We start from the raw sequence: 24,055 nt of genomic DNA on the forward strand, positions 1-24,055 counted from the left end.
AGAATTCCTGGTTCTCAGCAGTGTTTATGAAGTGAACAGAGAGGCTGCTTTTTCTCAATGCCGGTATCTCATCTCCAGTGAGGGTGTCAAGACCTTGATGACAACAGCAGAATCTGATAGCTAGTGAAATGAGTCTGGCCACAGGAGCACACTGTCTCACCAATGCCATCACGATCAATTCCCAGGAGTTTCCTCACTGGATGATATCACTGATCAATTCCCATTTCATTTCTCAGGGAATGTTTGCTCATCTCCTGCAGGAAGTTAGTCTTGACTACTCTTGCCAATTATGTGCATTTTATTTAATTTTCATTGCTGAGGTTTCTTTATAAGCTCTATTTTCATGGGGCCACTATCATGCTCATAATTAAACTAACAGGTCATCAATGCAAAGGATTTTTATTTTTTAATTCATTAATTAACCATTTAGTCACTATGCCTACCATGTATAAGTTACTGTGGCAAGCCCCAGGAGAGACACGAAGATAAAAGAAACTTCTCTGCTGTCAAGGAGCTCATAGTGTAGTAGAAATGGCATGCCAAGGGCACAAATAAACAAAAATACAAAAATACACAACTACGACCAGACAAGTATGAATAAAATGATAGGAGAATTCAGAAGTGGGAAAGATCATACCCTATTGGAGGTAAAAAAGAATCAGGAAAGTTTTTGTGGAAAATATGGCTTAAACCGGGACTTTAACAGGTAGGATATTTTTTAACAGGACAAGTGAAAAGGGCAATAGAGGTAAGAGGCTTAAAGATTAGATGATTAAGTGAATTAGATCTACATGTAGACACATCTGAAAAACAATGTTGAGGAAAAAATTGCAAAAGGATACATACAGTACAATTCTATTTATGTAAGATTTCCAAAACTATACGTTGTTTGTGTATATATAATATGTATAAAACATGAAACTGAATGATAGATAGCAAATCAGGCCAGTAGTCATTTCCCAAGAGGAAAGGGGAAAGGACGCAGGTAGGACTTTGCTGTATCTAACATTATATCTTAAACAGAATAAGAGATCTAAGACAAATATGACAAAATGTTAACATCCATTAAATTTGGGTTATGGACTTAAAAATGTCTTGGATTTTTTTGCCCTGGACTTTTCTAAATATTCAAAGTATCTCATTATTCAAAATTTTAAGATTAAGAAAGGGCCAGGTGACTGGAAAAACAGTGGAATCATTAACCCAAAAATAATAGTCAGGAGCTAGACAGTTTCCCTAAACTTTCAGGGAACACTTGATTAGTTCAGCTCTCAACTGAACAGGATTCTTCATATCCCTCAGAGAGTGCACAGAAGGCACTCAGGAATAGGGTGGGGTGAAGGCTGACAGATAAGGACAAGAAGCAAGTTTTTACTGCCATCTTAAATCAGATATCCGAGGGGAGTGACGACCACGATCCCACACAACATAAATGCCAGTGTAACCAAGTCATCTCCCCCTCAAAAAAGGCAAGGAAACTTCCAGTTACATAGGAATTCAGATAAAGACTCACTGTGAGTAGTTATGCTATGCCTCCTCTCTCCCCCACTCTCCCCCAAACACTCACAAACAAAAACAAAATGTACCCTTGCCCACTTGACAAAGAATTAAAAATTGGCAATTCTGCTAAAGTGGACAGTTTCCAAACCAAGGCCCGTCTCTGGAGAAGACGTGGACAGAACCCAGAGAAAAGAGTAAAGAAATCACAACTCAGTTAAGTTTTGAGGAAGACTTATCAATGGAAGGTACCCATCCTTCCACATCCCCTTGTGTCCCAACTTTCCCCAGGGGAGTCTAAGAACCTCTTAAGATATCCTCCTAACCTGTCCTGTTCTTCTCCAGCAAAATGACTAAAACACAAAACCCAAACTCTCAGTTAGCACTTTAAACCCAAACAATTTCCCTTCACAAAAACCCAATGAAGGGGCGCCTGCCTGGCTCAGTCAGTAGAGCATGCAACTCTTGATCTAGATGTCATGAGTTCAAGCCCCACGTTGGGCCTAGAGCTTGCTTTAAAAAAATTAAAAAAAAAAAAAATTATAAAAACCCAGTAAAATTAAAAACACAGGAAAGGAAGCTTTAGAATACAAGTGTAATGATAAATCTGGTCTTTTTAGATAAATATCCTTTTTGTGGGTAACCAATTTATCCAAGCCTATTTCTTCTACCAAAGTTTCATTGGCACAATTTAAAATTAAGTTTAAAAGAAAAGAACTTGAAGGGAATTTAGCAAGAGAGATAATTACATCTGCACACTCAGTAAAACAAATACCTTGACATTCTTCTACAACTGCATCATTACCTCAGATGAATAATCCTAACATCCTATTCACTCCACTCCAGGGCACCCAACTGCCTCAGGTCAGAAGTCCCTATTCCCTGAGGTACTCTCAGGGCAGATCTTCCTCAGTCAGACCTGGGAAAATGCCACTGTTCACTTCGGACTGGTAAAAAACGACAATGGGAGGCAATGTCTTCTAGCACAATGCAGTGTGGCAGAATGTAACAAACACTGGAATGGGACTTGAGAGAATCAGAGAGGTGAAATGACATTTATTAACCTCCAACCACATTATAGCCACTGGAGATTGAATTCCAGACGAAGCTATCACAAAACTACTTCTGTGATCCTGAGTAAATCTCAGGTATGCCCTTTGAAAATGAATGGGAGACTAAGAAACAGTCCCTGTAGTTCTCTGATTCCATGAGTCTACAAACACGATCACTTAATAAGAAATGCGTTACCGTTAAGCATAATAAAGGTATTTTAAAAAGCCTTTTGCTCTGTTCTTCTCCAATGTAACCCCCCTACACCACTGACAAAATAATCTTTCTACAACGTGAAATTTACACCCCCCCATGCTTAAAAACTCTGAAATGCTCATCATACTGCAGCACAAACTAAAGCTGTGCATGATCAGCCTTACCTACTTCTCCAGCCTCATCCCTGCCCTCCAACCCTGTCCTTCAGCCACAATCATTACTTAAAAGTTACCTGAAGAAGTCGGGCTGTTTCGTTCCTTTAAGCTTTTGTTCATGTTGTTTTCTCAGCCTGGAGTGTACTTCTCCCTATCTTCTGTAGGGTACACCCTTAACTCATCTTTCAAGACTCATCTCAAATGTCATCTCCTCTGGGAGGCACTTTCCAACCTCTGCATGCCCAAGGCAGAACTGACCGTTAGGCCCCTACTATCCCCCCTACATTCTTCTATGGCAACAATTACCACACTTCATGACATCTATATATTTATGCATCTGTCTCCTCCCCCTGGACCCGTAACTCCTTGCAGGTAGAAACCTTGTCTGACTCATCTGTTTCCTCAGTGCCTAAAACAGTGCTTACAAGGTAAGAGACATTCAAGGGATGTTTGCTGGCATTGGGAGGAAAGGAACAGAAAACAAGAAAGGATAAGGAAGAAGTCAATTAAGATGGCCTGAAGAGTACAGAATAGTGTTTATCACTACCACTATCTCCAGCCTTTTGCTCTTTCCCTAAACGCTAATCTTCAGAGAGCTTATTCATTCCCTTGGCTACAGCGACCACATCCATGCTGATGAACCACAAAACCACACTTCCAAAAGTATTAACCTCTGCCTCTACTCTCTACCAGCTTCAGGTTCATCTCTGACAAATGGATCAGTTTCTCTTGGGCATTTCATTCCCACTTCATTCTCTTGGGCGTTTCATTCCCACTTCATATCCAATACCTCTCAAACTGAACTCATCAAATTCCTCTAAAAAATGAGGAAACCTTCCTAACTTCCTTATCTCAGTGTCTCAGAAACCCAAGCTTACAATGTCATAGTCATACTTGATGGATCACTCTCCTTCATCTGCTACATCCAGTCTTCACTGACTTTCATTTTTCCTTCAAAATCTTTTTTTCCCCCTCTTTCTCTCCTTATCCCACCCACCCCCCAACAACTCTAGCTCAGGTCTCATCACCTCATACACCCCAGGAGCCAATCCCCCTTCCCTCCCGGCCCACCTGTTTCCTACTATCATATATTACTATCCTCCTCAAAAATTCACAGTGGTTCACTATTTTCTATCATTTAAAATCTCAACTTATAAGCCTGCCTCTTAAGACCCCTCTAAAACAGCTCCAAACCAACCAAACCACCTCTTCCGCTACTATTCACTGCTACTCAGGTCAGTCTCATCACTGCCCCAAGAACACCCAAGCCTGGTCCAGGCTTTTGCTTGATCGCTCTCAGCTCCAAAATGAAATGATTTTGTTGTTGTTGCTATTTGCTTCATCTTCACCCCTTGTACCTGATACAATTTTATTTTTTTCAGATCTGGAATAAGTTACAATTCCTTTGTGATAGCATTCATAACTACCTGAGTGCTTTTCTCCCCAAATACATATGGTATGAAGTCTATACTATGCAATCAATAATATAATTTCTCATTTTCTTTGTTTTATTTGTCTGGCATAATAGAGGTTCAATGGGTATTCACTCCTTCCCATACTCCTTACTCCCAACTAGACAGTAAACTCTTCAAGGGCACAAAATCATCATTTTTCCTAGTCCTCACAGTACCTAGCATAAAACTGAACTCAAAGCAGGTCACCAAAAATAATATAGTAATTTTTCCTATCCAAAACTATTTCTTAGAGAAATAAAAAGATAAGACATAATCCTAAAAAACACAGTTGAAAATTACCCTGAACTAAACTGTATAAATTAAGATTCCTGACTTCCACCTCTGATTTCCACTCAAAAATACTACAATCTCCTGACTCAAGAGGTAAATAATAATCCTGTGCTCATGACATCATAAGCACATAGTTTGGTAATGACTGTGAGAAGGTAGGGGGTAGGCAGGGATGAAGGAAAACAAGTCAACTGAAAGAACAAGGTTGGAAGAACAAGCATGTGATCCTTTGTTTATTAAATGTGAACACTGCTCCCCATTCCTTTTTTTTTTTTTTTTTAACTGGCCATATTTTCAAACAACTTTAGTTCAGGAGGAAAAAAACCTGACAGTTTTTTAGCAGAGCTACTATCTGGAAGAGCCTCTACAAAGCCCAAGTCCTCTGAAAAAGCCACCTTCATCTTCAACAATGCAACATAACACAATAGGATTCCTCCAGATACTGTGAGTAAAGACTCATTCTAACTACAACATAGGCATCATCTATAAATCACTTAGGCATAAGGCAAACAGCCCAAGTGGCCACATTGGACCTGTACAGATTTTGAAAAGAAACTGGTCTTCATTAACATCCTCATATAATCCAGCCTTAATTATCCATAAATGGATTATCCAATTTACAGGATTTCTGAGGCATAATCTTTAAACCAAGTTTGACTGTTCTTCGCCAACAGTATACCCTCCTCACCACCAGGTAATATAGGCTTAGAAATGCAAATTCATTTCAACATCAGTACGATCCTCAAAACATTAAAATAAATCTGGCTTAAAAAAATGATGCATTTTCAAACCAAGAAATTTTAATACTAAATTCTGAGGGCGCCTGGGTGGCTCAGTTGGTTAAGCGACTGCCTTCGGCTCAGGTCATGATCCTGGAGTCCCTGGATCGAGTCCCGCATCGGGCTCCCTGCTCAGCAGGGAGTCTGCTTCTCCCTCTGACCCTCCTCCCTCTCATGCTCTCTGTATCTCATTCTCTCTGTCTCAAATAAATAAATAAAATCTTTAAAAAAAAAAAAAATACTAAATTCTGAATTACTTATACTACTATACCCTACAATACCAGAGATAACTGAAAGGTAAATGCACTTAAAACATGATACTGTCCTTACCATTAAGTTCTTGAGGATAATCCAGCCACAGCCCACAGGCTATGTGAGACAGACACAAACAGAGCTCAGCATAGTGAGTAAGGTGAGTAAGGTGTGTGAATACAAAAACTTCTACAAGGAATCCTATGTCTCCTGGGTGATCCCTTTAGGCCAAGATGGTCCAGAAGAGAAACCAAAGAGTTACAGTATACCGGTGCCTGCCTGACTCCTTGCCCCTGAGTTCCTGGACCAGCAGGCTCAATACTTCTCATTAAATCCATCCTTTGTTCAAGGATCTACAATGACTCTATTGACCCTTCCATCAACACCCAACAGAGTCTGGCCTCTGAGTCCCCTCCACCCTCTTGCCTGTTCTACCCATGACTTGACCACCCACATTCTCTCCAGTCCCTCTCATTTATTCCCCCAACAAACACAACTTAGTCATTCATACCATCACTGCACACTGTACATTCCATACTTTCTGCCTGAAGATGTTATATTTTCTTTTACTCTTAACACAGAATAGCTATTTCATTTACTTGAATGCTCACACATATTTCATAGATAAGGATGGACAAGTAAATTGTCCAAATCACATAGTCGAGACTTAACCAAGTTCTACCTAACTCCATTGGCCATGCCTCTTTATGACTCTAATCCACAGCCTCCAAGTCCATTTCAAATTGTGCTGATTCAGAAGTCTTCCCTAATTAATTTCACAGACTCCGTTACTTCCCAAGTTTCCTAGCCTTTACATATTCCATTTGTAGCCCACTGAACCTGGTTTTGTTTATATGCTGTGTCCTAATGTTAAAGCTTATAACAGTGTGCCTTCCCATTTATATACACCACCTTCCACAACCCTACCCCTGTCCCAAGAGCAAGGACACTTGTTTTTATATCTTTTCTATCTTTCCAAAGCCTGTCACTGGAGCTTGGAGACAGCTTCATCGGCAAGAGTGTTCAATCATTATTCAGCAAGGATTCCTTACTTTAAAAAAAACAAAAACAGGGGCGCCTGGGTAGCTCAGTCAGTTGACCATCTGACTCTTGGTTTCAGCTCGGGTCATGATATCAGGGTTGTGAGATCGAGCCCCGCATCAGGCTCTGTGCTCAGCGTGGAGTCAGCTTGAGATTCTCTCTCCCTCTCCCCCTGCCACTCCCACTCATGCTCGCACTCTCTCTCTCAAATAAATACGTGCGTGAATCTTAAAAAAAAAAAAAAGACAAGAAAACTTGATTCTATCATATTAAAAAATCAACTGAATTTAGGCATTCATAAAACTGCCCTGCATCCATATTCCAGTTATACAGATTTTAATTATCTGAATTTATCAGGGGCTGTTGAGAAGATTTCACAGCTCCTAAGTTTCCACAGGGAAGACACTGCTGAAGCCACACTTCAAAGCACTGTCTCAGGATCTTCCCTTAATGGGATGAATGTCTGGGGTCAAAGAGGAGGTACTCCTTACAAGGAGCCTCACAAGGATCTGCCAGGATCCTAGCATGCTTAAGCATCCTTGAGAAGCTCGAAAACTTTACAACTGGCCCTCAGTGCCCCCATAACAATCTGAAATTTTATTTTTAATACTGTTACTCCATCATGATTTACTTGGTCACATATATTGAATCTCAAACCCCAAACAACCCCTTCTGAGAAATAGGAATAGTGCTAGACTATTAGGCTGCTGTAGGCTTATTCTTACTTATTCAACTGCTTCAATTCCCACCCCACCAGGCACCAAATAATGAATGTAGGGGAAGGTGATATAAATAGAAATAAATACATTTTCTGCCTGGAAGCTCTTTTCTTTTCTTATACTCCTAACAAAGAATAACTACTTCATTTGCTTGGATGCTCATACATATTTTATAAATAAGGATGGAGAAGTAAATTGTCCAAGGTCACATAGTAAATGCCATAATCAAGATTTGAACCAAGTTCTATTTAACTCCATAGCTCATGCCTCTTTATGACTCTAATCCACAGCCTCCAATTTTGCTGATTCTGAAATCTTCCTTAATTTATCTCATTGATATAAATAGAATTTCCCAGACATCACTAATATTGGCATCAACCGACACACAAATTAAAACAATTATTAATAGTCAACAGACTCTGGGAAGGCGTTTCTGATTTTTAAAAATTTGGTTTTACCCTCCAAATTAAATCTTTTTTCAACAGGGGTCCCCAGAAGTAGGAGATTAAGGAAGTAAAGCTTCAGGAATATTTCCAAGTTGTTGGTGACCTAACTCCACCAAGTCCAACTAACAATTACCATTCATTACTGTTCAGCCTGCCTTATACAAGTCAGCAGACAGCCATTTCCCTGGCAAAGGTTTACATTTTTTTTCCACAAAGGAGTCTCTGGCATTAAATGAAAGGGATAAGTCAAGTCAGGCAAAAACAAAAAATTAGTAATAGTTTGGAAATTATCTTCCTTCCATCTTTCCTTCCTGTTTGGATGCTTAATGCCCAAAGTGGATTTCTGTTCAATTCTAAATTATTCATGTTAATGGATAATCATCAGCAGAAGGGTGCTGATAATCCAAAATGGAAAAAAATTGAAAAATAATCTATTTCAGTTTTGGAAGATCTTTTCAGCATATTTACCTTCTCAATTATTCCTAGCATGAGCTAACATTTGTATTCATTTGCGATCACTAAGTACATAGTAACTGGCCACTTACTCAGGGAGGTGCTCTGCGGCATGCGGGGTAGCTAGTGGAAATTAGAACAAGACTGGTATTCACACTCCAGATGAGCAACATCAATTTCATTTATTTTACAGTGCTGTTCAGCCTTCAAAATATCAATAGACTAGCACAGCAGGTTGGCTCCTAAACTTTAAAAGAACTGTTCAGAAGAACAATGAGGACAAAGAGTATAATTGTTTGCCTATAATGTATTCATTTGTAAATTATGCACAGCAAATGGTTAATTAGAAGTCTGAGTATCCCTAGTCACCCAGCATAAGTTCCTGCTGTCTTCTCCACCCCCAACAGGAATGCAGTCTCGTTCACTAGGAAAGAAATTTTCTAAATGTTTTTCAAAATTCTGGGATTTGCTATCTATCTTTTTGGACTAGCCTTACCACTACCTCTTCTTGTCCTTTTCTACCTTAGAAATAGATTCTGAAAGACAAAGGGATCCAACCTCCTCAAGGACCTCCTAAATATACAGTATGACAAGCCAAAGACTGAAAAATTACCAGCTTCTGGTTGTTCTCAAAAACATTTTACACGGTTATAAAAATATGAGGGAAAAAAAAGTCAAAGTCCTGCTAATTCTTGCTTTTGCATTTATGAAAAGGAACCCCCCTGAAAAGTGTGGGGGAGACTCTTTTACATAAAATTTCACCAGTCCACTTCTTTCAACTTAATTTCTGTATCTGTATTGTGCCCAGAGGAACCGCCTAGGTTAGACAGACTACCTAGACGAGAGGGAGGGAGTGGGGGAGGGAGACGGAAAAAGACTCAGGGAGACTCAGAGAGACTCAGAGCTCTGGTCCCTGTGAGCCGACAAGCTAAAAATACGCCGGCCCAGTAAACAAATCCCATTCCATCCCGACCGGAGCCACACCGTTAACCTAGTAATTATGAGAAGAGGAGTGAGATCACGCAGACCCCGGCTTACTCATCAGCAGCTTCTAAAGTTTCCATCGGCTCATGGCAACTTTTCTTTTTTCTAAAGTTCATAAGCCTGCCCTAGAATCAATCTCTCTCTCTCTCTCACACACACACACACACTTTTTCGCTCCCTTCCTCCATTACTGGGCGCACCTCAGTTTGGCTACCTATAGGGGAGAACAAACTTGTTTTCTTTTCGTTGTACTTTTATACTGAGACTTTACAATGAACTTTATCCTACTATGGGGGTAGGACGGGCGGGGGGTAGCCTGCACTCTGAACCACCTTAAAACTCCACCACCCCTCCCCGAAAGTCTCGCTGACAAGGGGGGGACCGTCCAAACTGCCCAGCACAGCTCAGGAAGGGAGGCGGGGAACGGGGGTGGGGGCTAGGAACGCGGGACGCAGGTGAAAGGGAGGAGTAACGGGGAAAAGGTCGGGACGAAGCAAGGCACAGTCGGGGCGTGGAGGGGGTGCCGGGAGGCAGCGGCTCTGGGAGAAATATAATCAGAAAGGAGAAGGGGGACAGTGGAGATCAGAGGGTCAGAGTTTGGGAGTCTGAAAAGGCGGGAGGGACGGGAGCAGACGGGGGGAGGGTGACAGGGCAGGGGGCTCCGTTACCCTCGCGGCTCCCGGGGCAAGGCCCTAGGCCGGGGCGGAGCGCGGGGCCCGGCCGCCTCTCCTCATTCCTCGGCTGTGACCCCGGGGTCCGGCTGGCCCCTCCCCCGACGACGATGGAGGCGGAGGCGGTGGCGGAGACTGCGACCGCGGCTGTTGCTCCGCACAGGATCAGGAGCTGGAGCCAGAAGGCACTGATCACGACTGGCCTCCCCCAGTGGCTTTTTGCCTGCTCCACACCCCGTCGCCACTCCGACTCAGGCGGCTGGTTCAGGATCGGTGGCTTTCGGCCGTCCGGCCGGAAACTAGCGCCAGTTTCCGGCCGGAGCGGGTTGGTGGTGACACCTAAGCCGCCCCCCCAGGCCTCCTCCTGCCGGCCCCGCCCCGCCCCGCCCCGTAGGAGCCCCGCCTTTAGCGCCGCTCCCCTGGCTGCGGCCGGTTTGGCGCCTGCCCCGCGCGTGACCCCGTGTTTTCCTGGCCAGTGTTCTTAAGGCCTCTGATCTGGAGAGTTCTTGAACCGAAGCTGGAGGGGTACAGAGGGGGCTCTTGAGACTTTGAGGTAGAGTCAGTTGGCTATAGCCCTTTGGGAAGAAGCAGAAAAAGGCGGGTAATTCTGGAAAAGTGAGGGGTGAAAATACTTTGGAATGAGAAGACTGAAATTCTAGTTACTCTTCGCGGTCATTCTAGACTGACCAAAGGAAAATTAACAATGCTTATCCCAGACCGAGTCTCCACCAGTTTTGCAGTCTTCTAACGTCACTCATGAAGTGAACATACCCTTCTCTGTTAACACTCAATATTTACTTGCATAATGATGACATGTCTGCCTTAGCCCAATCGAAAAAAGTTAAGTATCGCTGTTTTTATTAATGCCTTTTAACAGCATTACAGCATAATTCAATTCAAATATTTATTGAGTCCCTACTATGTGCAAGGTACTGTGCTCATTGATACTGGTGACACAGAAATAAATAAGACATAATTCCAGGCATCAGGGATCTTACACTTTAGTAAAATACATGAAACTATATTATATAAAACAGAACTCACATGTGTGCTATGTGAGTAACAGTGGGCTATGGCTATGAGAACATAAACTTCAGCATATAGCAGACCTTCTATATTTATTGAATGAACAAATAAAAATTAGGAGAATGTGGGCTAGTTCTAGTAAGAAGAGCCATTTAATCAAACACAAAATGGGGCCAGCCCCTGCTATAACCTGACCAAAGAAATCCTACATTTAATTTTTTTTTAAAGATTTTATTTATTTATTTTGACAGAGAGACAGCGAGAGAGGGAACACAAGCAGGGGGAGTGGGAGAGGGAGAAGCAGGCTTCCCAGTGAGCAGAGAGCCCGACATGGGGCTCGATCTCAGGACCCTGGATCATGACCTGAGCCGAAGGCAGACTCTTAATGACTGAGCCACCCAGGCGCCCCAAGAAAGCCTAAATTTTAATTCAGATTCCTAACATTGTGGCACCTGATCTGCATATTAAAAATGTTTATTGTCTAAATTGTGCCCAACAAATACTGTACCACAGTCAACTTTTCCCCTCAGTACTTCCTGAGGTCCTCAGTTTCTTTTTTTGTTTGTTTGTTTTAAAGATTTTATTTATTTATTTATTTGACAGGGAGAGACACAGCGAGAGCAGGAACACAAGCAGGGGGAGTGGGAGAGGGAGAAGCAGGCTTCCTGAGGAGCAGGGAGCCCGATGCGGGGCTCGATCCCAGGACCCTGGGATCATGACCTGAGCCGAAGGCAGACGCTTAACGACTGAGCCACCCAGGTGCCCCAAGGTCCTCAGTTTCTAAATGGGAAGGGTGGAGCGTAGACATTTTGGAATTATCCAGGTCAGGACTAGAAAATGGACATCTGATACAGGAAACTGCCTAGACAGGCAGCTATATCTCCTGGGGACACCCAAGATTGAGAGTTGATTTAGGGCTAGGCCTAAGGCCATACCAAGGCCAAGCAGGTCAGAGTGCCTTGCAGGAGGCACACCCAGAACCAAAAGTACAAGTTGGAAAGCAGAGCCATTTGGCCTGGGCTTCAAGCATCGGGGGACTGCAACTTTGGGCTACTGTTCAGTGGCAAATTTGAGGAAGAGGGTAAAATGAGACTTGGTCATCTAAGTTGATTCTAACTGAACTCCATTGATCACAACCACCCCTTGCTAGCTAAATCTGAGGTAGGAGAACAGATCCACAGATGAGGAGCCTAAAAAATCTAAAGTTATCTTGTTTCACCAAAGCCCTCCCAGGACAAGATTTTGCTAATCTGTTGACTGTGTCTTTCCAGTCTTAACTCCACTACCACCACCTTATTAGAACCAGGTACGGAGTTCAAAGACACTCTCCACCCTCATTACAAGGCAGACTTTTACTTTTGGCAGTGACCACAAAAAGTTTCCAAATTTGAAAGCTGGGCCAAACTCAATTAAGTAACCACAAATTTACAGGCTTGCCTGGAAATTTAGGGGCCAGGAAGGGATGGGGTTGCAGTTGTTTTGTGCCTGTTTCTTGCTCTGACCATCCATCACTCATTGTTGTTTGTGCAATTGCTCAATGGGCTGCTTGTTTTGGGTCAGCCCAGGCTATGTGGGTAGCAGTGTGGTCAGCCAGGCTGGGAGCCAAGCCACCTGGATTCTGGTCCCAGCTCAGCCAGCCCCTAAGCCATTAAGTGACTCCCTTCCTATTCCTATGTGTCAGTTTCTCTGCCTAGAAACTGGGGACCTCTTCTGTAGTGATCTGCAACCATTTGGGCTGTAACTATGCTGAATGTTCAGAAGCAGCTGTCTGATGTCGTTGTCAGTTGCCAGAACACAGCTGATTATTTTTTGCTGCCAGGTAAAAGAATAGTAAAAAAAGGAGAAAGAAAGAAGAAAGAAAGAAAGAAAGAAAGAAAGAAAGAAAGAAAGAAAGAAAGAGCAGCACAGAAAATTCTACCAGTGTACCAGCAACACACCCTCATCTGTCATTCAGTACTATGTTCTCTTCCATCCTAAGGCCTGTTTTTGTTTACTCATTTTAGCAATCTGAAGGGATGCTCCAAGGACTTCCCTGAACTTTCATTTCACTTTAAGCTAGAGCAGAAAAAAAAAAACGAAACTTTGCATTTCACCAGAAAAACTAAAAGAGCGACTATTTCAACACCAGCTAATGGATAGAGTGGGGGGAAATGTTCAGAGAAAGCTATTTTGCAGCTAACCAGGAAAAAAGAAAAAAAAAAAAAACAGTAATTGTTTGCATTTATATGCTTTTGTGGTGGAACAGAAAACCAAACCAAAATAACTTCCTTTTCACTACCACCACTGTAATTTAAACCATGGGTTCTGTGGAGTTTCAAAACAGCGTACTATATGTGCCTAGGAACCTCAGACTGAGAATTTGGGGGATTGAAAACCAAGAGTCTAAATTTTTTTTTAAGATTTTATTTATTTATTTGACAGAGACACAGAGAGAGAGCACAGACAGGCAGAGCGGCAGGCAGAGGGAGAGGGAGAAGCAGGCTCCACAATGAGCAGGGAGCACAATGCGGGGCTCAATCCCAGAACCCTGAGATCATGACCTGAGCTGAAAGCAGCTGCTTAACCGACTGAGCCACCCAGGTGCCCCTAAATATTTTTTAAATATACACAGTTTGGGGCACCTGGGTGGCTCAACTGGTTGAGCATCGGCTCTGAATTTTGTCTCAGGTCATGATCTCGGGGTTGTGGGATCGAGCCCCACATCCGGCGCTGCTCAGCAGGGAGTCTGCTTGAGATTCTCTTCCTCTTCCTCTGTTTCTGCCCTTCTCCCTGCTGATGCTCTCTCTCTCTCTCTCTCTCAAATAAACAAATCTTTAATAATAAATAAATAAATAAATATCCACAGTTCTTTTTCTTTTTTAGGTATAAAATTGTCATACAACATTATATCAGCTTCAGTTGTACAGCATGATGATTCAATATTTGTGTATGTTGTGAAATGATCACCACAATAAGTCTAGTAGACATCCATTACCATAGTTGCAATCTTTTTCTTGTGATGAGAACTTTTAAGACTTACTCTCTTAGCAACTTTCAAATATGCAATACAGTGTTGTTAACTGTAGTCGCTATGCTTTGCATTATATCCCCAGGACTGACTTATTTTATAACTGCAAGTTTGTATCTTTTGACCCCCTTCACCTGTTGTGTCCCCCCACACACTCCTTTCCTCTGGCAACCAGCAATCTGTTCTCTGTGTCTATGAGTTCAGCTTTTTTGTTTCTTTGTTTTGTTTTGTTTGTTTGGGCTTGTTTTGTTTTTAGATTTCACATATAAGTGAAATCATACAGTATTTGTCTTTGAGCTATTTCACTTAGCATAACGCCCTCAAATTCCATCTATGTTGTCACAAATGGCAAGATTGCATGTTTTTATGGCTGAATAATGTTCCAATATATATATGTTATATATAAAACATGTTTGTGTGTGTGTACATGCACACACACACACACATATATATGTATACTGCAATTTCTTTATCCGTTCATCTAACGATGGACACTTAGATTGTTACCATGTGCTTGGCTATGGTAAATAATGTTGCAGTTAACATGGGGTGCATATATCTTTTTGAATTAGTGTTTTCATTTTCTTCAGGTAAATACTCAAAACTAGGGCGCCTGGGTGGCTGAGTTGGTTAAGCGACTGCCTTCGGCTCGGGTCATGATCCTGGAGTCCCGGGATCGAGTCCCGCATCGGGCTCCCTGCTCGGCGGGGAGTCTGCTTCTCCCTCTGACCCTCCTCCCTCTCATGCTCTCTGTCTCTCATTCTCTCTCTCTCAAATAAATAAATAAATAAATAAATCTTTAATACTCAAAACTAGAATTGCTGGATCATCCTATATAGAAATAGATAAATATATAGAAATATATAATTCTTTAAGGAACCTGTAACCTGTTTTCCATACTGGCTCCACTAATTCAAATTCCCACCAACAGTGCACAAGGGTTCCCTTTTCTCCACATTCTCGCCAACACTTGTTATTTCTTCTTTTTGATGATAACCATTCTAACATGTGTGAGGGGATAGCTCACTGTGGTTTTGATTTGTATTTCCCTCATGATTACTGACGTTGAGCAATTATTCATGTGTCTGTTGGTCATCTGCATGTCTTCTTTGGAAAAAATGTCTGTTCAAATCCTCTGTCCACTTATCAATCAGATTGGTTTTTTGCTATTGAATTGTATAAGTTCTTTATGTATTTCCTTATGTATTTTGGACACTAACCCCTTATTGGAGAGATGATTCCTTTGCTTTGCAGAAGTTTTTAGTTTGATGTAGTTCCACTTGTTTATTTTTGCTTTTGATGCCTTTACTTTTGGAGTCAGAGCCAAAAAATCATTAAGACTGATGTCAAGGAGCTTATCACCTATGTTTTCTTGTAGGAGTTTTATGGTTTCAGGTCTTAAATTCAAGTCCTCAATCCATTTTGAGTTTATTTTTGTGTATGGTGTAAGATATTTTGTGTATTGTGGTCTAGTTTCATCCTTTTTCATGTGGCTGTCCAGGTTTCCCAACATTTATTGAAGAGATTGTCCTTGCCCCCACTGCATATTCTTGCCTCCTTTGTCATTTTAATTGGTCATATTAATATGGTCATATTAATTGACCATAAATGTGTGGGCGTCTTTCTGGGCTCACTATTCTGTTCCACTGATCTATGTGTCTCTTTTTATGCCAATATCTTACTGTTTTGATTACAATAGTTTTGTAATACAGTCTGAAGTCAGGGCGCATGATTCCTCCAGCATTGTTCTTCTTTCTCAAGATTGCTTTAACTCCTCAGGGTCTTTTGTGGTTCCATACAAATTTTAGGATTGTTTGTTCTATTTCTGTGAAAAGTGCCATCAGAGTTTTGATAGGGATTGCATTGAATCTATAGATTGCTGGGGATAGTATAGATATTTTAATAATATTAATTCTGCTCCATGAGCATGGAATAGCTTTCTGTGTCTTCTTCAATTTCCTTCATCGATGTCTTATAGTTTTCAGTGTACAGGTCTTTCACCTCCTTGATTAAATTTATTCCTAGCATTTTATTCTTTTTGATGCAATTGTAAATGGGATTTTCTTAATTTCTCTTTCTGATAGTTCACAGTGTATAGAAATACAACAGATTTTTGTATATTTATTTTGTATCTTACAACTTTACTGAATTCCTTTATTAGTTCTAACATACCTGGTTCTTTTAAAGCTAAACACATTTCTACCCTATTACCCAGCAATTCCACTCCTGGGTATTTACCCAAGGGAAATGAAAACATATGTCCACAAAAAGCTTATGCATGAATATTCAAAAACTGCTTTATTCACAATAGACCCAAACTGAAAACATCCCAAAAGTACCAGCAGAAAAATAGACAAATAAATTGATCAAACAATGGGTCACAAGTTTTAAAAATGAACTCCCTTTAAACACAACATGGATAAATCTCAAAATCATTCATTGAGCAAAAGAAGCCACTGATATGAAATTTGAGAAGAGGCAAAAGTAATCTTGAAAATAGAAATTAAACCATGGTTGCCTATGGCGGGGGGTGGGGGGAAGTGGGGATTGAACTGAAAGAGGGCATGAAGAAACTTTCTAGGGTGATGGAAATGTTCTATATCTTGATGGGGTGGCTGTTACACATGTACCTCAAATTGTAGACTTAAGATCTATGCATTTCACTCTGTGAATTTCACCTCAATTTTAAAAAGAGAAAGTAAATATCCTGGGTTCCTTTGTAACACTTAACCAAGTTATAAATTTACATTTACTTGTGGATTATTTTATTGATATTTGCTTCATCCATTAGATTGTGAAGCTTCATAAGATAAGTTCACCATTTTATCTCTAATACCTAACACAGTGCTTGACCCGTGGTAGCCATTCGTTAAATACTGAATGAATGGGTGAATTGACAGTTGAGAACTGTTTGGTAGCACATATCAGACTCTCAGTAGAGTCACATCCAAGGGTGCCTGGGTGGCTCAGTTGGTTGAGCATCCAACTCTTTATCTAAGCTCAGGTTTATATCTTCAAGCCCCAGGTTGGCTCCATGCTGGGTGTGGAGTCTAGTTTTAAAAAAGAGAGTCACATCCAGACTCATAATAGTATAACTGGGTCTCTGTATTCATAGGCCCTCTATCTGTCTGTGTACCATTGCAAGATTATGCTTCTTAAAATATTTCATTGATATTTTCTCTCTTTTCAAGAGCTGCAAAATCATGTTGTTTACTTAACCAATGTCCATCCCCCTTTTTCCTCCTTGCTTATAGAACCCTGATTATGTTCAAGTAGACACCCTTCTGTACGTGACTATGGGCTACAAAAGAGATTGGCTCCAGTGGAGGGGTAGAGACTGAGTGGGAAGGAGATGGGTGAAACACTGACAGATCCAAGCCAATTATGAGGTTACATTCCCCTTGTCAGTGCTTGGTTTAGGCATGTGATACAGTTCTGACCAATGTGAGATCCAAGAAAATGTGCTTGACTTCCTTGCTCTTACAAAGAGACACAGAGAAATAAGAAAAGACTCTCTGCTGCTGCTGACTGTTGTTGGATCTGGAACTGCTGTGCTGGTCAAGGGACAAGCTGACATACTAAGGATGGCCGAGCAAAAAGATGAAAAGAATCCGGGTCTTGGGTGAACTGCTGAATTAGCCAACCCTGAGGAGTCCTCCTTGGAATTCTTATTATATGACATAACACGTCTTCCTTATTGCTTAAGCCATTTTGAATTTAGTTTTTCTATTATCTGTAACCAAAAGCATCTCAACTAATAAAAACCCATCAACAGCTCCTCAATATCTATAGGATAAAGTCCAAATTCCTTAGTCTGCCCTGTAAGATCCTATACAATCTGACCCCAGCCTAGTCCTAACTCCAGAATATGGCTTGCCCATTTCCATCTCTACATTTGTGTTCTACATCCTTTACCATCAGTGGTGTGCTGGTAAATACTAACAAATTTTTTCCAGGAGGAAAAAATCCCAAGTTTTAGCATTTACCAATTTCCATGGTGTAAATATGCCTATCCCTGACAATTTCATGCTACTAATGTGATGTCAGTGAACATGGAGTTGGAAAGGAGATGTGCAATCAGCACTAGCCAGCCGGTAATAGCACACCACCATGCTACCACCAGCTTTCTCTCCTCTGGCCATTAATTTTCTCCCTAGAGTTCAAGGCCCAACCTGTATCATCTCCTTTTGACTGCCTATGAAATCCCAAACTATGAATGTCTTTACCAGTTGGAATCTGACAGTTGCCTTGAATTGTTTTTCACAGGTACTTTCTAATAAGTCAACTCTTTAATCAACTAATGAAAAAAACCTAGGAATAATAAAACAGCAAGAGAGAAGAGTTCAGTGGACACCGGTTTTGTTCCTGCAGCTTCTCAAGGGTTCCTAGTATTAGAGATTAGGGGAACTCTGGTAGAAAGTCCCTGCTGCCAGGCCCTATGAGCACTAAAGATCACGGGAGGTACTTTGTTGTAAATAGGACTTATCAGCTCTCAATTATTGCAAGTGCTAGTTCCCGGGAGAGCTGTGTTAGGACATTATCTAAAGGGCTCCTGGCAAGATTGGGCGTGTTCCTATTCTGGTCCTGACAAATCCCCTGAGGATGTAAAAATGGGCTTCTTTGGCCATCAGAGGCCTAGCAACAGGTAGGTAAGGAAGAGAAGCCCGTTCCTGAGGCTTTGAAGACAGTAAGTGCAACCTTACCTGATTGCAATGCCAGCCAGGTGGGTCAGCTTCATCTCTACCTCACAGGTGACACACCCTCAGCTTTGGAGGAAAAGCAAATAGACTGCCAAAACATTGGCTGAGGCAGTGAGGAGAGGCTGGGCAATGGAGTGACTAAGTCACTGTGTCCCCTGACTAGGTCAGCACTGGGAGGCAGGCCAAATTCAGGCTACTGGAAACTGACAGAACATTCAGGCGATAGAAGATGTGAAACTGCACCAAACTGCCCCTTTTTATGTGACTAATGGTGCACATTGAGCTCTATAGGTACTGCACACTAAGAATGTTTTCTAAATTATAAATATATGCTTTTTTCCCCTGCATTAGAGAGCTCTGGGATCGAGTGACTATGTCTAACTGGCATCTACCAGAATCTTTCTCAGTGATGTGCCCTCTGTCTATCCAGGTTACTGAAATGATCAGCATTAATTCCCACATTACTTATGGTCTTGGACAAGCCTGCTCATCATAGCAACTCCTCAGAGAGAAGTAAACAGATGATAGTTTTTTCAGCTGGAAAATAATCTGGAATTGAAAAATGTCACCATGACTTAGGTTATCTTACCCTAGTGTGTTAGGGAACCTTCCCAATTGAAGAAGAGATGAGACCATAAGGTCAGAAGAAATTGGTAGAACAAGACGAAGAACTAGGGAGGGATCTATGGGTGAGTAAAGTACTATAGGAGCACCTAAGAGAAAAGTATAAGACCTGAGGGACATTTAAAAAGAAAGCATTGACTAGGGGAAGAGAAAGGAAAGCAAACTGAAGGGCTGAATAATGAGACCCAGTTAGACGAAGGTCACAAGCGCTAATCAGGGATGCTGGCCCTGCCACAATTTTTAAGTGGGCTAGCTCCCCGCAGGTGGTGCCCTTCTACCCCTCCCCCCCGGCCGGAGATCACACACAATTGGCAGCTCTGCTCTTAGTTGCCAGTAAATGATACTGAATATAGCACCAGACCACTTGCCTTCTTGTCTAGATCCTCTACAGGAGCAACAAAAGCTCAACAAAAAGGGAATTAATACAATACAGTGAATTCTGTCGATATTTTTAAGTGCTCACCATGCATAAGGCATACAAAGATACAATCACCACCCTTAGGGAGCTTTCATGAGCAAGAATAAGCCTCAGTAATCCAAATCCTTCTCTGCTTGACACATGTCCTTCACCTTATCCAGGAAGGAAGATGGAAGGTGATGTAGACTATAAAAAGACAATGTGGTCTTTGACTACAGACATTCATTCCTGAAAGAAGCTGAAAGGGCCAATTATTGCTACCCACACAGTACACTTTGTCATTGATTTCCTACTTCCTACAAGACTTTCCTTTTGATCTTTAGTTTCCTCCTCCCCTCCTTCTCTAGATGAATAGTATTTACCGGCCTTTATGCAGCAAACAGCTTCTAACATTCAGAAAGAGCCGATGACCGTTACTTACCACGGAAGCACAACCCAGTGAGTTGGTGTTGCTCTGGCCTATTGCAGGGGGTATCCTTACCACTGGACAAACACAAAACTACAGTTAGATTACACTGCAGATTTGGCTTATTACTAGTGTCCCTGCTTAAACCTAGGCTAGTTGTTCGGTTTTTTTGTTTTTTTTTTTTAATGTCTGAATCCATTGTCAATACCTCTATGTTGAGTTGTTACATCTTTTCTCCACAACCACAATCTTAGCTCATTACCTCTGACCTAAACTACTGTAAAATAACTCCACAACTGTTCTCTTGCCTTTAATCTCTCTCTTCTCTTACAACCCTTCATGCCTTGCCTAAACTAAGGTCTAATTGGGGCACCTGGGCAGCTCAGTTGGTTAAGCTCAAGTCTTGATTTCAGGGTCGTGAGTTGGGCTCCACGTTGGGTGTGGAACCTACTTTAAAAAACAAAATAAGGGGCGCCTGGGTGGCTCAGTTGGTTGGGCGTCTGCCTTCGGCTCAGGTCGTGATCCCAGGGTCCTAGGATCGAACCCCGCATCGGGATCCCTGCTAAGCGGGGAGCCTGCTTCTCCCTCTCCTTCTGCCATTCCCCCTGCTTGTGTTCTCTCTCTCAAATAAATAAATAAAAATCTTAAAAAATAAAAAATAAATAAAACTAAGGTCTGGTCAATCATTCACCTGCTCGAAAGCCTTCAATTGTCCTTGAAGAGAAATTTATCTACTGCCAATAATAATAATTATTGTAATAATTATTACTGTTATAAATACCTGATCATATGAAAGAAAATATTATAACTATAATTACATTTATTATAATATACTTATAATAATAAGTATTACTATTATTTTAAATGTGGTTGGTACTAAACATCCCTGAGGGACTAAAAGAATTTAGAGAGATTATAGATTTCTTTGGGACCACTGTGTAAACTGAGAGAGAAAATATTGTCATTTAAAACCAAAACTGACTATTAATGCTGCCTTTTAAAGGAGATGATATAATTCATAGAACGAAGAAAACATTCCTCTCCCTTTCTCCTTTCCCTCTCAGAACTGGAAGAAGGGAGTGGTGGCCATTGCAAGCATCTGTCAGTTCTTCTGAGTCTCAGGATGGGAATTGAAACAGATAATCCATAATTCAGAAGGACACATTAATGTGTCCTTGGCTATAATGAAATAAGGAAAATCAAATTATAAAAGGGAAGCCCCATGGTCAGGAAAATGAGGAGTCTTTAACGGGAAAGAAAGGACCAAGCAATACGACAATATAAAACTTCCCCATTGCCTCCAAGCCTTCAGCAAAGCCTAACACATACGCTAATATCCTACGTGAAGAGTATTTTCTGGGGAAAATGAAAGAAGTTGTTTTACATCTTGGGGCAATGTGATGCAAGAGAGCAATTGCACAGTAGGGACCATGAAATGATACACCCATTGAACCAATCAGTAACAAGGAAAAGCACAAGGCCCATGTCCCCCCACCCCCAGAATCCCTGAAGTGGAGGAGGGGGCTCTTAACCCTGCAGGAGAATGGGCTTCAGGCAGTTTCCTTTGAATCTCACCAGAACCTTCACACCATCCTGGGTACAATTTGATGAGCGGTATGTATTCCCTTTTTACTCTCTCTCCCTGTGAGTTTGACAGGGGCCCTGTGTGGTGCTCTGTGCCCACCAAATAAATACTTATGTGATGATGGTGTTGACATTCATTTTTCATTTTCCTTTCATTTAAAATGGTCTGCTCAGAGGCCTGGTCCATCATGCAGTTTCTGGTCCCCAGCTGTGGGCAGCAAGCAGTGTTCTCCCTTCAAGTGGGAATGCTGCTGGGGCACTGCCCCCCCAACCCAAGGGGTGGAATCTGCCACAAACCCCGAGAACAGTTCCAAAGGCCTTCTCCTCGGTAAAAAGAAAACACCGTGTCTCTTCCCAAGACTTACTGCCACCCACGCTCTTTCTTCCGTGACCGGCCTCCCATGGGTAAACTTTGCTAATAAGAAAGGTCCCAGATAATTAGGAGAGGGAATTGGAATCAAAGAGAGAAATAATGGAAGACACCCTCCTTGTGTCCTATTTAGTAAAACTAGTATCTGAGCGGAACAATAGGCGGCTTCTGTGTGTTCGGAGTGGAGACAATAGACCAGAAAAGAGGCAAAAGACAAGGACAGGGGATTAGTAGTAAAGTAGAAATTATAAAGGGTGATTCCCAGGTGACAGATCATACCACCTTCAGGCTCATACAAGGGGCCTCTCTACTCTGAGCCATGAACTTGAAAAGGCACCATTCTGACCTTCTTCTGGCCTTCTCTCTCCCCATAGGATGAAAAGTCTATAGAATCTGAAGACAGGCACATCCGGAGGCCAGGAACCCTTTCTAGAGCACCCTCTGGATACCTGGGAGTCTGGAATTCCCGGTCCAAATATTCTGAGCCAGCTTCCAGGGCCTCTTCCCCGGGTCTGGATTCCTGAGGGTGCACATTATCAGCAATGGGCCGGCTCACCCCACACTGCCATATTCCAGGCTGCAACCCCAGGAGTCCAATAATTCTAAATTTGAACCTGGCCTTCCAAGTTATTATGAAAATATATTTGTCAAGGCAGGATAAAACATATTTTATCTAACAACTTGTTAGCTTTTAAATATTTAGACATACGGTATATGGGGTCTCTATTTATACTCTTGCCCCAAGCCCCACAAATGTCAGAGGTGGGCCTATTTAAAATAAAAAGGGCTTGGAATTAGAGAACTATATATTTAAGGAAAAATATGTAGGAGCTCCCCTCTACTTGCGAGATGGGATGCTGCCCGATTCATGAATCACTTAATAAAATCAATTGGACCATCAAATTAAAAAAAAAAGAAAAATATTCTTCTCTGCTATTGATTAAAAGCCTTGACTACAGGGCGCCTGGGTGGCTCAGTCGTTAAACGTCTGCCTTCGGCTCAAGTCATGATCCCAGGGTCCTGGGATCGAGCCCTGCATCAGGCTCCCTACTCAGCGGAAGCCTGCTTCTCCTTCTCCCGCTCCCCCTGCTTGTGTTCCTGCTCTCGCTTATCTCTCTCTCTGTCAAATAAATAAAATCTTTAAAAAAAATAAAAAAATAAAAAATAAAAGCCTTGACTACAAACCTAGATTTTTATTTACAGCTACTGATTTACCTGGAAAATTTTCTCTAAAACCAAGTAGACCCCTATCAAATAATTATCTGTATCTAAAGATCACACTTTTCCTAAAAATGCTTGGTGTAACAAAATAATTATTGGCACTTGATTTCCTGGATTCCAACAAGGGTGTGGCTCCTGGCCTCTAGCTGCCTTATCTGGCGGAGCTCTGGTGTCCGCTGGGGCTGCTCCTTCCACCTCTTCTCCCCAGCGTGGCCTCAATCTCCCTCCTCCCACTTCCATTAGCAGGTCTCCTAATAAATAAAAATTAATATAGTTTTTAGGTACATAGTTCATATTTTTTAAGATTTATTTATTGCTTGGAGAGAGAGCACACGTGCGCGCACAGTGGGAGGAGCAGAGGTAGAGAGAGAATCCTCGGGCCGACTCCCGGCTGAGTGCCGAGCCCGTCAGGGGCTCAATCCCAGGACCCTGAGATCATGACCAGAGCTGAAATCAAGAGTGGGATGCTTAACCGACTGAGCTACCCAGGCGCCCCAAGTACATAGTTTAAAAGATTTTTTTATTCAATAGCAAATGAATTGACTCTTTTATATTCCTTTCTCTCAAAAGGAAAAAAAAAAAAACCCTAACAATTTTTTTTAAGTAATTCAGATTCTTTTTCCCCCTTTGGGTCATATACTTTAATAGGAAACATGTTCCATTTTGCTATATCAAGTAGTGTATTGTGAAG

The 24,055-nt window shown here is 41.7% G+C and overlaps 1 protein-coding gene across 1 annotated transcript in view; it reads right to left on the minus strand.

Moving 5' to 3' along the window:
* The window catches only part of OTUD7B (OTU deubiquitinase 7B), a 54,656-nt gene extending 44,414 nt beyond the window's left edge, over nucleotides 1-10,242 (minus strand). The window contains exon 1 of the mRNA XM_021688062.2: nucleotides 10,006-10,242. The gene's annotated coding sequence lies outside the window, so the exon portion shown is untranslated. The remainder of the gene's footprint in view (nucleotides 1-10,005) is intronic.
* Nucleotides 10,243-24,055: the final 13,813 nt, after the last annotated feature.

The sequence above is a fragment of the Neomonachus schauinslandi genome, chromosome 4, assembly GCF_002201575.2.
Source record: "Neomonachus schauinslandi chromosome 4, ASM220157v2, whole genome shotgun sequence".
NCBI lineage: Eukaryota > Metazoa > Chordata > Mammalia > Carnivora > Phocidae > Neomonachus > Neomonachus schauinslandi.